Source organism: Silene latifolia, chromosome X (genome assembly GCF_048544455.1).
Source record: "Silene latifolia isolate original U9 population chromosome X, ASM4854445v1, whole genome shotgun sequence".
Taxonomy (NCBI): Eukaryota; Viridiplantae; Streptophyta; class Magnoliopsida; order Caryophyllales; family Caryophyllaceae; genus Silene; species Silene latifolia.
This window is the reverse complement of record NC_133537.1, coordinates 70678592-70696398: the sequence shown is the minus strand read 5'-3', so window position 1 is coordinate 70696398 and position 17807 is coordinate 70678592. Positions and strand designations below refer to the sequence as shown.

The 17807-nt window shown below is 38.8% G+C and overlaps 1 non-coding gene across 1 annotated transcript; it reads right to left on the bottom strand.

The window, feature by feature from the left end:
- Positions 1 to 6468: 6468 nt before the first annotated feature.
- LOC141624397 (small nucleolar RNA R71) lies at positions 6469 to 6576 on the bottom strand. The gene has a single exon (XR_012534203.1). It is a non-coding gene; the product is annotated as a small nucleolar RNA R71 (small nucleolar RNA).
- Positions 6577 to 17807: the final 11231 nt, after the last annotated feature.

Below are 17807 nucleotides of genomic sequence, written 5' to 3'. Positions count from 1 at the left end.
TGAAATTAAATTTCACTATTTTCACCACACATGTCAACGGCGGCAACATAAACCATCACTTCAAAGAGAAATAGTTAAGATTCAAAATTCACTATTTCTTTCATATGTCAACGGCGGCAACATAAACCGTCACTTCAAACGTAATAGCGAAAATTCAAAATTCGCTATTTTCTTCAAAAATTCAAACAAACGGCGATTAAAACCGCCTTTCAAATTCAAAAACGAGTAGTGAAGATTCAAAATTCACTATTCCTTCAAATGTCAACAGGGGGCTTCCTCGCGAAACCCACTTATTTCAAAAACGATAATAGTGAAGTTCAAAACTCACTATTTCCACGGCGGCATCATGAGTCCGCTGCTATCAAAACAAACCCGTCCGACACGGCTATTCTCACGGTCGATCAACCGACCGCCCTATGGCTGGCGAGCCTTACTACGCATCGCGGCTGGCGAGCCCTCCTCATATACGCACCATGACTGGCGAGCCTTACTACGCATCGCAGCTGGCGAGCCCTCCTCATATACGCACGATGGTTGGCGAGCCTTACAACGCATCGCGGCTGGCGAGTCCTCCTCATATACGCACCATGGTTGGCGAGCCTTACTAAGCATCGCGGCTGGCGAGCTCTCCTCATATATGCCCCATGGCTGGCGAGCCTTACTACGCATCGCGGCTGGCGAGCCCTTCTCATATACGCACCATGGCTGGCAAGCCTTACTAGGCATCGCGGATGGCGAGCCCTCCTCATATACGCCCTATGGTTGGCAGGCCTTACTACGCATCGCGGCTGGCGAGCCCTCCTCATGTACACACCAGAGCTGGCGAGCCTTTGTCCGCAAACGTGCGAGTACATATCCGAAGATGCCTCAGGTATGACTCCTTCTTATGGCTGGCGAGCCTTTGTACGTAGTCTAACAGACTTTAAACGACCCGCACGGATAGTCGACAGACTCTAAACTTTTCCCGACGACATGTCCTTGGCTCGTACCCTCGAGTCGCCTTGGCGTCGCCCTTCCCGACGGCAGGTCCTTAGCCTGAATCCTTTCGAGCCGCCTTGACGTTGATTGGGTCTCCTGGTTGTAATCTTCGATTGACCTGGGGGATCTACTTTGAATTTCGCCCTGTCCAAGCCTCAGTTAAAGTGGGGGCTCTATAGATACCCAGTATCTGCTGAGACTCTAACAAACGCCCGATGATTATCGGACTATAACATGCTTTGGAATCGCGGCGTTTGATCGATAGTTCGTGTACAACTTTACGTCGGAAAACTTAAAACGATTTCAAAAATAAAACATTTCAAAACTTTTCAAAAGTACCTGGAGTGTTTAATGCACGACGACGGGGTCGCAATGACACTAACTAGAGTCAAAACCGACACCGGACCAAAAACCGACTCAAAAATTCAAATCCCGACTCCAACAACGAATCAAACCGAGTCAACCACAAAAAACAAACCATTCAAAGCCTTCTATACTAAGATTTCCCGGATTCATGAATGGTCAAGTACCAAACATGTGACTACAAATCCTAGGATAGAACAAATCATGATTGCATTTGTGTGAAAGTGACAGGACAACTCGAAGACCCGCGACGTGGCTCGCGCCTCTTTGAGCAGCCCAGGTGGCCACGTCGCTCAAAACTCACACAACCACTCATTTTCCTATACATACCCCTCAAATGCACCCATTTGAGAACTTACGCGAGTGTCCGCCCCCTCTTTTATCCCTTAAAATTCTCGACTCGACTCCTAAGTCACAATCCAACACGTATTTACAACCTACCGATCGTAAATATAAGCCTTACACATTGTTTGGTACCATTGATGCTTGTCGTTGTATGAACCAAAAATAATATTTATAGTCCAAACTACTACTATAGCTAGTGGCAGTCAGGGAACCACAGAGAGGCGATGCAATTATTAGTTGTCTGGTCTTAAAGTAACAATTGAGGGGGTGTTTGATTTGAATAATCTATAACTAAAGGCAATAAAAGGAAAGTAAACTAAGCTAAAAGATGAAATCAAATATTAAAAGGGTGCTAAGATGGTCGGTTCACTATAGTTTCGGCGGCAGTATACTAGGTAGGTCTAAAACAAACACGTGAGAGGGGAAAATAAGAAGTCCTCTCGGTCCATTCTTAACAGGTAGCATCTTTCGATCTCGCTACAGGTCCCTAATATCACTAATGCTAACTTTCGTCCTGAAAAGTGACTTAAAAGTCTAAATTAACTTATCTCTCGATCTTATTAATTTAGTCGTCTTAATTAGGCAGTCTATTTCCCTCCCATACCTTTCGATCGTTATTGGGTCGGTCAATTCCTAGGCATTCAACTAGTCGCGTGCACTCGATTCGTCAAATATAGCAATTAAATTAATTAAAACGAAGCATATCTCATGTGGCCAGTCGATCGACCAGGGAACCCAGTCGATCGACCGTGGCGTGATCTAGGACTACTATTCTAATGCCGCCTACTTCTACAGATTCCCTACATGTAGCACATGGGGTTTAGCTACTCATACTGGAAACAATAATAATAATACAATTAACTAATAAAGCGATAGAATTCATGATCAAAATAACTAAAAAAGCAAATAACATGAAATGATACTTGGCTTTTTGGGAAACGATTCTAGCAATTCTATACTACGAACGAAATAAAGCAATAAAACTGAATAATAGAACAGAGAAATACCGAATGGAAGCTGGACTAAAGATCAAAACCGGGTGCGGAAAACAAACTTTTATTGACAGAAAATATTCTAAGCTATTGAATTAACCCTAATGAATTTTATGATAATCTAAAAACTGAATGAAAACTTGATGATAACTGCGTAACATCAGGTTACGTTATATATGAATATAACGTAACACTTATTCCTAAACCTAATATACAATGGGCTTTGGAATTCTCGTTCTATTTCTTTAATTTGCGCGTCAGCTCGTGTGATGGTCGATCGACCATGCAAGGCAGTCGATCGACTGGTCTGTGATGAACAGTAGCTTCTGTAAGTCGTGCTCTGGTCGATCGACCAGGGGCGGCAGTCGATCGACCACCATAGCTGGTAATCTCCTTCTAATTCTTCATAAAATTGTCTTTCAGGCCTCGAAATGCGCACCAAGTTTGTTTCTTGAGTAAATACTTCACGTCAAATGCAATACAAGGTACTCGGGGATGGATTCGGCTCGATTTCTACTCATTTACGCATAAATCTGCAATATTACATAAAAATACGAAAGTAGACGAAATGGGGCAAATAGTAGCATAAACTACATAATTGAGCTCTGAAATGCGTGTAAAATGAGGTGTAAAACATCATATAAATGACACGCATCAACCGTCATCGTGCATTAAATCACTTCACCGACCACTTCGACCACCACACCGTCACTAACCTTAATAAAACACTCTTTTTACTTACTAAAACGGTTTTAAACCGAGTCTTTAACGACCAAACGAGTTGTTACACTTACGTCGGTTTCTCGCCATAACCAAGCATGTAAGTATGCGGGTGTAAAAATCCTACTTTTATCATGTCTTTACTTGTTTCATGACTATAACATGCTAAATCATGCATAACACGATCCAAGACATAGGGTAGACGAGCCAAAACTGAGTTTTGGCCCGAGACAGAAGCCCCTTGTTCTGCACAGAGGCTCGCGCCTCAATGGGGTGTCCAGGTCAGACTCAACCATGTTTGTTCTCGACTTTCCTCTTTAATCTATTTTCATGTTTGTAATTGGTTTTTACCATTTCAAATATTTTCAAACCTCTTTTATTTTATTTGCTTTTACAAGTTTTTAACCATAAAACATTTTTCACCCTTGGTTCCTAATACCATGACGGTTTAATCCGTGTTTCGGTGATAATATTTGGTTAATTACATTTAAAAGGTATTTTATAGCCTTTTATTTCACTTCTTTACATTTTGGGAGGTATTTTAAAGCCTTTCATCATTTCTTTACATTTTGTATTAGTCACCAACACAAAGTCATCCTTGGTTCTACATACCATGTCAGATTTTAACCCGAATACGATGATGAGTATCGACTAATTATATTCAAATGAACTTAAAACAATTAGTTCATAATTATTTTCAAAACTATTCATGTCAAGCTTGCCAAGTCGAACCCGACACCGAATATTATCAAAATAATGATGATTATTCGAGTCTCGTTCTTCAAATGAACAAATGCGGCCTAAATGGCCCTTTCAAACCAAAACGGGTTAAAATACCCATTTTTCAACACGTGTTACAAACGTTTTCCAAATGGTCAGAATGAGTCTTAAACCGTTGACCGACCCGCGCCTAAAGAGGCCATTTCTTTTCCTATTTTCAAAACCAGGGGAGACCCCCTTGCATCGCCAACAGACTCGCTCCTCATGTGGCCGCCTGGTGTAGGGTCTGTTCCCTTTCCAACATTAGTCAAGGACAATCCCGACTCCGGCCAACCCGAATATAGGACGCATCAGATGAATAATTTGCTCATTCAAAAATGACATTTAAAAAATGCCTTACTAAGACAAATGGATCACGTTATGCACCATAAACCTAATACGGTAAATGGATGTTTAATTTCCGTCTTGCATGCGAATCAATCATAAATCCAACTCGACATCTTATACTTGATACTTGGATTAAACCAACCGACTTAGAAAGCTCTCACATGTTAAGTTTATACTATTGGATGCGCATTCATGCATTTAAACCGTTTTATCAACTTTTGCATTCAACCAACCAATATCGATCGAGAGACTACATGGGCGGGATTGGGTGTCTGATTAAAGGGCTTCCCAATACGTACCTTCACCTCATACTCAGAAACTTTGGATAGTGGTCGAGCTTATCCAGGGCGTACGATAGTCATTCTAGAGATAGGATGCTAAAGAGGGATGATTCCTTATCTTTAGTACCTATGTCAAACACTAATTTGTTCTTTGTTTGACCGAGGTATAAAGTTGATTCGAACGGGTTCCAAGCATCCCACAAATGCATGGTGGCGACTCCGAACATCTCTAATCGTTTCGAGACCTTTACCGAGACGAAACCAACCGATCTAAAATGATCCAGTCGAAAGCATCTTTACGCCGCCGAGCGTGGCTTTCAAAAGACCGCTGCCATTGTCTACAGATCGGCTGGGCATACGCAAGTGGCTACGTCCACAACATGTTATGTTTGATGAAATGCGAGCCTATGAATCCTTGTATTTTTACCCATCACTTACCTTTTCAATGAGACTTGTAAGACATAAACCAACTCGAGTCTCGTTAGACCATGCATATAGTTGGATAAGGAGGATTAAGTCGACTTGTAGGTGTTGTACAATCTAATCGATTCGGCTCCGGGACCCAAACCTTCCTAGGGATTGTAAGATATACACTAACTCGATCCCATCACAACAATAAGTGCTTGGATCTAGTAGAGAACATGTTTGTATGATCAAATCCCATGAATCCCCAATGAACCCATGACACCCTAGTGCCTTTAATCAATTGTTTACATCTCATTTTAATCATATTGCTTGGTTTCATTACTTTATTTACATTGTTATTTAGTTTAGTTGATCTCCTACCTCAACCCAAATTGTGACACCCATAGACACAACCATTTGCAATCGAAAATCCTACATCAATACCCGTCCCTTGGGATCCAATCTTTACTTACCTCTTTACTAAAAGTAGAGTAGTTTGTGAAGTTATAAATATTTGTCTTTGGTCTAGGTAACTCTTAACGACAAGTAACCGAAATCCATACACCGACCAAAAATGGCGCCGTTGCTGGGGACGGTGTTAACTTGATTTGATTTTCTTTGATTGTCTTTAGTTGTGTCTTTCTTTACCTTGGGGAAGTCAAACTCCTTAAGGTTTGTTCTAATTGTTTTCAAGTTGTTTGATATTTTGCATGTCTAGGAGATCACAAGATAACTTGTTACCCATTGATCTTGAAATTGAAAGAACTTTGACCAACAATAGAAGACTTACTAGAAATACTTTGAGAGGTAGTGGTGAGATTGTGGACATTCAACCAAATAACAATGAGTTCATCAACCCTTTTGCAAGAGAAGGAGAGGATAACCCAACACAAAATCAACCCACAATGCCTAAATTTTCATCACATTCCGTACCAACCGAGGAGAACCTACCAAATGGTACTCCTACCCCACAACACTTAACCGGTAATTTCATTGCAAAATCAGCATTTATACAATTAGTTGAGAGATGTCAATTTGGGGGGATGCCTAGTGAAGACCCTCATTCTCATATGGAAACTTTTTGTGACTATTGTGATGCGATTTCTCAAACCGGAGTGACTCAGGACCAAATTCGATGGGTCTTATTTCCTTTTTCTTTGATTGGTTCCGCGAAACAATGGTTGAAGAGCCTAGATAAGGCTACTCTTGGTATTGACTCTTAGAAGAAATTGGCACTTGATTTCTACAAGAAATTCTATCCTCCGAAAAAGACTAACATGTTGAGAGCCCAAATCACCGGGTTCAAACAAAGGGATGAAGAATCCTTGTATGAAGCATGGGAGAGATTCAAGGATACTTGCCGATCTTGTCCACATCATTGACTTAGCGAGTGGTTCCTTGTACAACAATTTGGGAATGGTCTATATGAAGACTCCCGAAACATTCTCAATATGGGATCAAATGGTATGCTTACCGAAGTTGATGATAATCAAACATGGAACAAAATTGAGGAAATGGCGGTCCATAACTCACAATATAGTAGACCTCGTAAGGCTACTAGAGGAGGAAATCATGAAGTGGACTCTATTACTCAATTGGGTGCTCAACTTAGTGCTTATATTGATACCATTAATTTGAAGTTTCAGAAGGCTATGGCTAAGTTTGAAGAAGCCTCCAAATAACCTAAGCAACATGTTAATGCCATGGTGGCATCTTCATCAATTCCAAGTGGAGTATGTGAGAGTTGTGGAACTTTGGGACATGACCAAAGTGAATGTAGGGGAACAAGTGAACAAGTGAATGCTTTCTAAGCATACAAGAGTGGTACCCCTTATTCCAACTATTACAATGAAAACACCAAATTCCATCCCAACCTCTCATACAAAAGCCAAAATGTTCAAAACCCTCAAACAACATACACCCCACCTCCAATGATAAACCAAGCTCAAAGACCCTATTTCAATCAAAAGCAAGATTATCAAAACCAAACTCCATACAATCAAACAAATGACCAAGGTTTTGATGTTCAAAAAGCGGTCCTCCAAATGCAAAAGAACCAACAAGGAATTTTCACTTAAATGAAAAAGGATAGCCAAGCAAAAGACATCACCATTAAATATATACTAGCTTACACAAAGATGTTGGAGACCCAAATGTCTCAATTGGCATCTTCAAGTTCACAAAGACAAAAGGGGCAATTACCACCTCAAGGTAATCCCCCAAGACAAGAATCGGTGAGTGCTATCCATATGAGGAGTGGTATAAGGTATGAAGGGCCGAAGAGGCCCGTTGATGAAGATGTTGTGAATGCTAGTGACAAGGAAAGAGTTGTTGAAGACTCTAAGAAAGAAGAAGAACCCGCCACCATTCAAGAAGTTTCAAAGGAGAATGAAGAGAAGGCTAAAGAGAAAGAGCCTATTGTGATTCGGCTTCCATTTCCAAGTCGTCAAGCTAAGCCTAAGTTTGATGAACAACTTGGGAAGTTTATGGAGATTGTCAATAACTTGGAAGTCTCAATTCCATTTACGGAATTAATCAATCACGTTCCGGCCTATGCGAAATACATGAAAGATATTCTTACAAAGAATAAATCCATCCGGAAACTTGAGACTATTGCTTTCACTAAGGTGAGTAGTGCCATTCTACAAGGAAGTTCACCTCCAAAATTAAAAGATCCGGGAAGCTTCTCTATTCCATGTACCATTGGCGACACCACAATCAACAAAGCTCTATGTGACCTTGGGGTAAGTGTGAGTGTCATGTTATATTCGGTGGGCAAAAGGTTAGAAATGGGAGAGCTTAAGTGCACTAATATCACACTTGAAATGGCGGATCGATCAACGAAGACACCTTTAGGGGTATGGGAAGATGTGCCGGTAAGAATTGGCAAGTTCTTCATCCCGGTGGACTTTGTTATTGTTGATATGGAGGAACACTCCAACATTTCTATCATTTTAGGAAGACCTTTCTTACACACCGCGGGAGCGGTGATTGACGTGAAACATGGAGAGCTCACCCTTGAAGTGGGAGATGAAACAATCTCTTTTAATCTTGATAAGACAATGAGAGCTCCCCGATTGCATGAGCCATGTTTCATGGTTGATTATTATAGCCGATAAAGTGATGGGAAGAAGTTGGCATATCAATGCAAAGAAAAAGCTATGGGTACAGAATCACCACCCATATGAGAGAAGAAAATGGGTAACCTCCAAGATGCTACGTCCAAAGAACAAGAAAGTCTCAACAAAGAGAGCTTAAAAAGCTCACTCATGACAAGTAAAGAAGAAGGCCTCATTGGCCATAATGACAAAAAGAAAGAGGAGTTGTTCTCATCAACTCATGATACTATTGGGGAACAAGTAGACGAAGTATGCGGTCTTTGGGATGATGAGTTTGAAGGGTTATTCAATCCTTATATTGGTAATGCTATGACCCAAGACCACAATGAAGAACAACGTGTGCAAAGGTCTATTGAGGATCTTTATCATGACAATGAACAAGTTTTCGACTACTTCTTCAAGGTGTAGAGAAATATCAACAACACCTTGGCTATGCCCCCTTGACATCTCATTTATGGATGAGAGTTTGGTGGAGTCCTCCATAAACCACCATTTGTAAATATTCTAACCCTTTAACTTGTATTTTACTTATTGTATTGCATTTTTGTCAATTTTGGATTTATATTTTTATGCCTTGATCAAGATTTTCATCATTTTGAGAGAAAGTGAGGGAGGGACTTATGTGATTATTGATGTGTAGTGTTTTGACATAGTGTGGGGATACAAATTGCCTAGGCTATCCAAGCCTTCGTAGTGCCCCCACAATGAAGACCAAAGGAATGAAGAGTAAATGACATGGGTTATGAAATACCCATGGATGGAACTGAATTCGTATGGTAAGGGGAAGATCCGAGCGCCCCGACAGGAATCCGCTCGTCCTGAAGAGAATCCGAGCGTCCTGGTGAGAAGACGCTCGTCCTGAGAGAGCTGGAAAAAGAAATTTTTGGACTGACTGAGAATCCGAGCGTCCCCATAGAGAATCCGCTCGTCTCAGTTAGGACGCTCGCCCCACAAAGAATCCGCTCGTCCTACCACTGGTAAAATTTGGGATTTCTCCCTGACAAGGAATCCGAGCGTCTTCACAGCAATCCGCTCGTCCTCCTTAAAAAGACGATCGTCTTTCTCAGAAGACACTCGTCCCAGCACGTCTTATTTTCTGAAGCAAACTGGAGCAGAATCCGAGCATCCCGTGGAGAATCCGCTCGTCTCCCCTCTGAAATTCAAAACCAACGGATTAAAACCCCACCTTCCCCAATTCATTTTACTCATTCACAACACAAACACATCTCCAAAACCCTCAATCCCTCCATCCACAAAAATCAAATTTCTCAACAAAATTCACCCAAATTAATTCCAAACTCCCTCAAAACTGAAACAAATCTCTCCTTTGTCAACAACAAGCAATTAAAACACCAAAATCTTCAAAGTTTGAATCTATTTTTAGGATACAAGGCAAAATTCAACTATCCTAAATCGATTTATGTCCTATTGGAATTTGAAGAAATCAAGCTTATCTTTGGTGTTACTACATAAAGGAGAACATGGCAAGAACAAAAGGCGGAAGCAAGGCACCCCCAAAGATGAAACTTTCCAAAAGACAACAAGATCTACAAGCTCTTCAAGCATCTAAGGCATTGGTGGTTCAAAATGCAAGGATGGAAATTCAAGAGTCTATTCCTCCTATGGAAGCTACTACTTCTACTCCGGTTGTTGAACAACTAGATGATTATCCGGAGGTAATTTTCACTTCCGACTCTCATAGGAAGAAATTTGTTTCCCTTGCTAAGAAATCTATTTTACCCACCAAATTCATATGCCAAGAGATCTTGCCAAAATTGGGTGTCTTAGAACAAACCAAGACCTTTTTCGAGTCCATGGGATTGAGTACTTTGTTTGATATGCAAGAGTTGACTTACTCATCCCTCACCTTAGAATTCTTAAGCTCTTTGAAAGTTACCAAGGTAGAGACCCAAACAAATATTGAATTCCGGCTCGAGAATATTGATAGAAAATTGTCTTTTCGCGAGTTTGGTGAAATTTTTGGCCTTAGCAATGACCCGACTTACACGAAGAAACCTACCAAGTATGATCCCGCCCCCTTATGGAAGGCTATTACCGGGAGAGAGTTTACATCTTACCATGATTGTCGTGATCTTTTTGTCCATCATCCAGGCATAAGAGTATGGCACAAGGTAGTTGGGTATACTTTGATTGCTAGAAAGGGAACGAACCATTTCACCGAACTTGAATTTATTTATCCCGAGTCAACCTTGAACATTGGAAGAGAGTTCACCAAAAAGTACAACATTCTTCAACTTTTGATTGAGAGGTGGCTCAAAGTCGATCATGGCAAAGACGGCACGGCTTTATTGTTAATGGAGGTTTGGTAACTTATTTGGCAAAATACTTCAACCGGAACTTCAACATGGATAGCACCTATAAACCGGTTAAGGGAGGCCATATCATTGATCTAGCCACCATGGTTCAAAAATTCAAATGGGTCACGAATGATACTCTTGATGACAAACTTGGGTGGTTAACAAAAGATGCTAAATCCTTCACATTGCCAAGCAAGATTTGCCGATTAAATGTTCATAGGCCAAACTACCTTATCCCACTCTCCGAGGAAGCCGAGTACATTATACAACACCAAGGGGAAGACCCATCTTACCATGATTGTCGTGATCTTTTTGTCCATCATCCAGGCATAAATCCTTCACTTGATGAAAGAAATGCACAAGCAAGCTTATGAGGATAGAGTCGATGCTTATAAAGCACAATATCCGCCTCTCCTACATCTTGCTAGGCAAGGACTTCTTGACCCATCTTGTCCTTTGTCTAGTTGGGCGGATAAGGAAATCTTCTTTCCTAGTGCTTCTAGAGGTGGTAGCTTGGGTGAAGAGGAGATGGTTGTTGTTGAGAGTGGTGCACAAGAAGGTGAAGAAAATGAAGAAGGTGAAGAAGAAGAGGGTAGTGAGGAAGAAGAAGGAAGTTCAAGTGCAAGTGATGATAACTCCACATCTATGGAGGTTGATGATGATTCTAGTGAAGAGGTTGATGATTATGGAGATGATAGTGATGACGCCATGGGCGAAGATTGAGGATTAGCAAGCTCTTGGGAGGATGCCACATTACTTTGTGAGTTTCCTACACCTCCTTTAAGGTTTGACTATTTCTCTTGTTTTTCATATAATTTGCATCTTGATCATAATTTGGAGTCCTAGCATCATTTAAAGGACTCACACCTCGGTGACATTGAGGTGTTTCTTTTATTGTTCCCACATTCAAAATCCAAAATGACAATTGTAGTTTCATGCATAGCATCTTTATGCATGAACTCCCCCAATTTTTGACATTAGAAATAGTGTCTATTTTGATTTGGGGAAGTTTATGCATATGTATTGGGAGCTAATCTAAATTATGCTCTCCAACATAACAAAAATCATGCATCATATAGCATAGCTTAGTTTGCATTCGCTCTTGTTTATATGTCATATAATTTGCATTTAGCTTAGAAATCATGCATTTTCATATAGATTGCATAATTTCCTATCGTATTGGCCATTGAGGACAATGCCCATACTAGTGTGGGGATGGGAAATTATAACATGACCTTTTAAACAAAAAATGATAAAAATTGAAAATTTTTGAAAAATACAAAAATATGTCTTTTAATTTCATTAAAACAAAATCCATAAAAATTTGAAAAATTCAAAAATCCAAAAACATGTTCATTTCCTTGTAGTGTAGTCTTGTATATATTATTTTGTATATATTGTGTTTGTCCATCCTTTTTCACATTGATCGACTACACCACATCCGAGACATGAGGATATTGAAGACCGCATGGTATGATATTTCCAATCTCCTTTTTCCTCTTTATGCTAATGACTATGTGGCTTTATTTTGATTGATGCGGTATAAACAATGTGAATTTAGGAATTGCATTTATATTTTTTGGCATACTAGTTGGTAGAAGCATATGCACTAGGATGTATAAATGTTAGTTGCATCATGACATGTAGCTGCATGATAGGAAATTTTTTGTGAAAACATCTATTTGGGAAGCTTGACAAGTGTATATAAGGCCCTTGTAGATACTTTTTCTTCTTAAAACTTTGCTTGTTAGAATACTTGTAAAACACCCTAGGATGTGTCATGCTAGTATCGTTTGACCCATGGATTAAGGCCTAGTCAAGAGTACCTTGTGGTGTGATAACTCCTTGGCTACCGTTTATTCCAAGGTGACTCTTGAAACCATGCAACCATCATCCATGTTCTACCACATTTTGTCATCAAAGGGAATGGGCACAAAAATTATTCAAAAATTTGAGTTCAAGAAATGAAAAGAAAAGAAAAAGTTTGCAATTGCATCAAAAGAAAAGAGGAGTAACAAAAAGGAAAACTCCTATGCTTCAAAAATAAGCACCCTCCCTACAAATGGGGTAGCTTTGAAAATGTTCAAAAGGAAATGCAAGAAAAAGTTGAAAAGTTGTCAAGTGTTGAAAATGCCAAACATCAAAAGAAATGGCAAAGAAAGTGTTCTCAAAATGTTAATGCCACAAGAAATTGGGGGGAAAAACAACAACAAAGCAAACTCCCAAATGAAACTCAAATTCTATTGATCCCTTTTCCATCGTATCCACTTTTGTGCATGGTAGAGAGGGGACGACCCTTCTTCTTTTCTAGGCAAGAATGGGAATTCCGCGATCCTCCAGTGTTTCTAACACCATATGGAGTCTACTCTTGACGAAAGCATTTAACACTACTACAAATCCAGGCAACCACAACGGCCCTTTAACAACGCTTATTCACGAAAATCACCATAAGACGTTGTAGAATGGATGGCGCGAATTTCACTAAACTTAATTACAACGGTTATGTGTTGTTAACCGTTGTTATTGGTTTTAACAACGGGTCAAACTTACACAACCGTTGTTAATATAAAAACTAATAACAGCAGTTTACTCTGTAATACATTATAACCGTTGTTAATAATTTAGCGCAAAATTAGTGAAAAGTAGTTACAACGGTTATATTAAAACCCGTTGTTAATACTTTTTAACAACGGTTTTCTAAGGAACCGTTGTTAATATATTATATAATGACAATGGTTATATGTCTAATAACCGTTGTCAATACTTTCAAGCAAATACCACAATATATACCACACAAACACAGATCAGCTACCAGCCACAAACACAGCAAACACAAACACACAACCACACTCTTTCTCATCGTCTCTTTCTCATCGTCGCTTTATCGTCTCCGTCACTGTTGTTGTCATCTTCTCTTTCTTTCTCTAATTATCAGGTAAATATCTATCGCTTTATGGTTTTAGGTTTTGTCATCTCCGTCATTATTGTTCTTTCTCTAATTATTTTATTTGCATGTGTTTTTCTCGATCATTGTTCTTTCTCTAATTATTATTCGCTTAATTAGTTTTTCTGCGTTTATTAGTAAAACAAATTAAATAAAATAAAACAAAGAAGATGATGGAGAGGAATGCATAAACTTAATTAATTGATATATATATACATAAACTTATTTCATTGATAAAAATACAATTCTTAGATGTTCATATAGGGATGCATTCTCTTCTATGATATTCATCCTCTCTTCCTTTGCTATTTAGAGGTTTCATTCCGCAGATGCAATATCGTCATATAGCTGCATTATCTGCGGCTCTAACAAGCCATTTTTTTGGCGTCCTTGAGTGCGATCCGAGCGTCCTCAAGGTAGGCATGTACTTCCTCTCGATTTCCAGTAAGCGGCGTATGAAACTTTTGTTGTACTCGGTCATAATGCATGTAAAACGAATGGTATCATTCATTGTTGAAGGAAGTTTGGAGTTTATTAGGTTTTAAAGATTTAGGGTTTGGAGTTTAAGGGTGGAGATAGTGATATAATGGATTGGTTATTAAGATAGTGGAATGAATTTAGACTTAGTAATGTGTCGTTTGAGTTGTTTTTTTAATTAATATATTTAGGAAGTTGTGCCATAAACCTTCTCATTCCATATATTGTGTCCTTTCATATGCAGGGATTTGGCAGTAATAATGAAGCATAATTAGGGGAAGTAATAATGCATGCATCTAGTAATATATAATTTATTTATTTATTTTTAAAAATCAACAACAACGGTTATTTAAAAAAAAACCCGTTGTCTTTAGTTATAACACCGGTTTTTTCTATTGTAACCGTTGTTATAACTTTCCCACCAAAAATTAGTCACACTTTCCACAACGAATGTCTCGTAACGACAACGGTTTTTAACCGTTGTTAATAGTTTTCACAACGGGTTTCTTAGAAAAACCAACCGTTGTGAAAACCTTTAACAACGGACGCTTTAACAACGTCCGCTTTTTTATATAATAACGGTTTTTAACCGTTGTTATAGCTTGTATCTGTAGTAGTGATGATTGAGGACAAAGGTACCCTAGCTTGACACAACTTGGAGTTGATTTATTCCTTCTAGGCTTAGTAGTTTGAAGAAACCATATCTATAATGGAATGTGTACCCTTAGATTGCTTCCCCTTTAGATAATTTCCGCCACTTAGATGACGAAGGTGGCTATTCATTTTTGTAGATGCATCCATTTACTTGTTTTGTGTGCTTTAATGCTTGGATGTGTCGCCATTTTGGCAAGCCCCACCTTGCCTTGCAAGAAGGCATCCTACCTCATGGTTGCCTTGTTGTGAGTTTAAGGGGCGAAGTGAGACCCGTTAATTGTCTCACATCGTCTATATTAGTAGGTTAGTTTGAATAAGGATCCTAGTTTTTGTGACTCTTTACTCGGGATGAGCAAAGGTTCGGTTTGGGGATATTTGATGTGACTCATATTTAAGCATATTTAGTCCCTGAATTAGCCTCGTTCCTATGCTTTTTAGTGCATAATTAGGTCATTTACTACCTTTAGTTTCCCGTTTTGCATACTCTTTGAGGTTTTGATCCTTTGGTAGGAAAGGAGTGCAAACCTTGCATTTTCATGGCAAAATGGAACTAAATTGATCAAATTCAATGACCAAGCATCAAAGGGAAGACAATAATAGAAGGCCTATGTAGGAAATAAAGTAGCTTGGGCAATGATAAAAGGATCCTTTTATCTCCAACAAGATCTCCGAGGATTGTTGAGGAAAGAAAAGAAGAGAAGTGACTGACAAGGAATCCGAGCGTCTCCCTGCCCAGGACGAGCGTCTCCCTGCTACAATTCAAGCGTCCCGATGCCAAGACGCTTGTCTTGAGGTCAAATGATTCGAGCGTCCCTCCCACAATCCGCTCGGATCCCCATGCAGAACCAACCGTCCCTGCCGCCTTGACGCTCGGGACGAGCATATTCCATGGAGACTACCAAAACGGAGATGAGCATCTCCTTGGAGAGGTGCACTTCCTCAACTTTTCTTAAGGGTCTTAATAGTCATTTAAGCCCTTGGTAACCCTATTTCTTGTACCTAATCTCTAGTATAAATACCCTATTGTACTACCTAGATTAGCATGTCCTCTTAATAGGATCTTAATCTTATCTTAATCAAGTCCTAATACTCTCTTAATCTTGTAATCAACTCTTAATTTAGCATTAATACAAATCTCATTTCTTAATCATTCCTTAATTTCTTTATAGCTCATCATTTATTTCGGGTAATTAGAAGATTATTTGGGTTCATTTGGAGGATTGACGACCTTCCATCAATCATCAAGTACTTCTATTATTCTTTGCTTTATTATTTGGAATCATCTTTATAGGTATAATTCTCTCTTAATCCTTTTTAATTATTGTTAATCATCATCATTTGTTCATCATGTTTTGCCTTGCTAGTATGATTGACAACCTTGTTAGCATGTTAAACTTGATAATGAGTGAGTAGTTTCCTTAACTAGGGTTAATGGGAATTAGGGGAAACCAAGATGAGGATTGATTCATGCTTAATCTAATATGTTTTCATAATTAATTTGCTTACTTGTTGTGATTTCAACTTATGCACATGTTATGTTTGATGAAATGCGAGCCTATGAATCCTTGCATTTTTTACCCATCACTTACCTTTTCAATGAGACTTGTAAGTCATAAACCAACTCGAGTCTCATTAGACAATGGATATAGTTGGATAGGGAGGATTAAGTGGACTTGTAGGTGTTGTACAATCAAATCGATTCGGCTCCGGGACCCAAACCTTCCTAGGGATTGTAAGATATACACTAACTTGATCCCATCACAACAATAAGTGCTTGCATCTTAGTAGAGAACATGTTTGTATGATCAAATCCCACGAATCCGCTATGAACCCATGACACCCTAGTGCCTTTAATCAATTGTTTACATCTTATTTTAATCATATTGCTTGGTTTCATTACTTTATTTACATTGTTATTTAGTTTAGTTGATCTCCTACCTCAACCCAAATTGTGACACCCTTAGACACAACCATTTGTAATCGAAAATCCTACATCAATACCCGTTCCTTAGGATCCGACCTTTACTTACTTTTTTTTACTAAAAGTAGAGTAGTTTGTGAAGTTATAAATATTGTTTTGGTCTAGGTAACTCTTAACGACAAGTAACCGAAATCCATACACCGACCAATTTTCTTTCCCTATTTTTGAGTACAATGAGGGCATTGTACGGTTCGGTTTGGGGAGGTTATGCACCCTTATCTGTGTCTGCATTTATGTTTTTATTGCATTTCTGTTATCACGTTTAATTTCTGTATGCATTGTTGTTCTATTTCATAAAATTCAAAAATCTCATAAAAACTAGAAAATTCGAAAAATCAAAAAAATTTCACGTTTATTTTTGCATATAGATTAGGTCGGAACGGTGGATTTCAATGATGAATTTGCACTATTATTTGTCTTTTTGCTTAAGCCGTGCATAAACTAATTTTCCTTTAGCATTGTCTTATTGCATAATCTACGAGTTAATGTTAAATTTAGCTGAACAAACAGACTTGACCTGATAATTTTGGCAAACTACTTATATATTCTAAGTTTTAGAGCTGTATAAATTGGTGTCATTTATGACCAGTTAATGTAGGATTGAGAGTAGTTACTCCTTGCTTAACATATTCATTAATTTGCACGTATATGAAATTCAATTGCTTTTTGCCTGCATACATTCGGGTTAGTGGTTAGTGTCACATGTAGGTAGGCGCTTACATATTCCCTTTCTCTCATTTTTACCCATTTAACTCCACATTTATCCAAATTTGCCTGTTAACCCTTAACTACATCAAAATTTAGCCTGCCTGTCAAGCTAGTTTAGTGTGTTTATGCGGTATTCTGTCTATTGATCCGAGTTTGGCTCATTTTTATTGTTTTGGAGTTGGTAATTTATGAAAGAAAGAAGGAGGATGTGTTGAAAAAAGAATTAAAAAGGAAAAAAAAGAAAGAAAAAAAGAAACAAAGAAACCGTGTGAAAAAAGAAAAACAAAAGAGAAGTTTGTTTGATGGGACGGTTTTACTCCTATGCTTTATAACTATTTTATGAGGAGTTGTTGTCTGGTTGAGTGAGCTTGTGTGCCAAATGAAGGGCATTTGTGCTTAATTTTATTGGAGTAAG